Below are 360 nucleotides of genomic sequence, written 5' to 3'. Positions count from 1 at the left end.
AGGCGAGCGGGTCCGGAGGAGGGGTTCTGGAGGCAGCGGCTGGAGGGGGGCCGCCGGGTATGACATTGGCAATGAATCAGGTATTAGGTTCCGACCGGGGCACCAGGTGACCAGGGGCCCGCACTCCTCCGGCAGCGCGGCGCCTGAAGGCTCCTGGAGGTGATGTAGCAGTAATACACCTGGCTGGGAGGAATCCCAAAGTCGGGTGCGCAGAGTCGTGTCGTGAGACAGGAGCTCGCTGCAGCGGCAGGTGTCGGACGGAGCGCAGCGTCGTCGAGGGGCGCGCCCGCCTTCTAGACTTGTTACTGAAAGTGCGCCAAGTTCATGACAGGCGAACGACGGAGAGAGAGAGAGAGGGAG

The sequence above is a fragment of the Frankliniella occidentalis genome, unplaced genomic scaffold, assembly GCF_000697945.3.
Source record: "Frankliniella occidentalis isolate FOCC.00 unplaced genomic scaffold, Focc_3.1 Scaffold58, whole genome shotgun sequence".
NCBI lineage: Eukaryota > Metazoa > Arthropoda > Insecta > Thysanoptera > Thripidae > Frankliniella > Frankliniella occidentalis.
Note: the sequence above shows the minus strand (reverse complement) of the source record.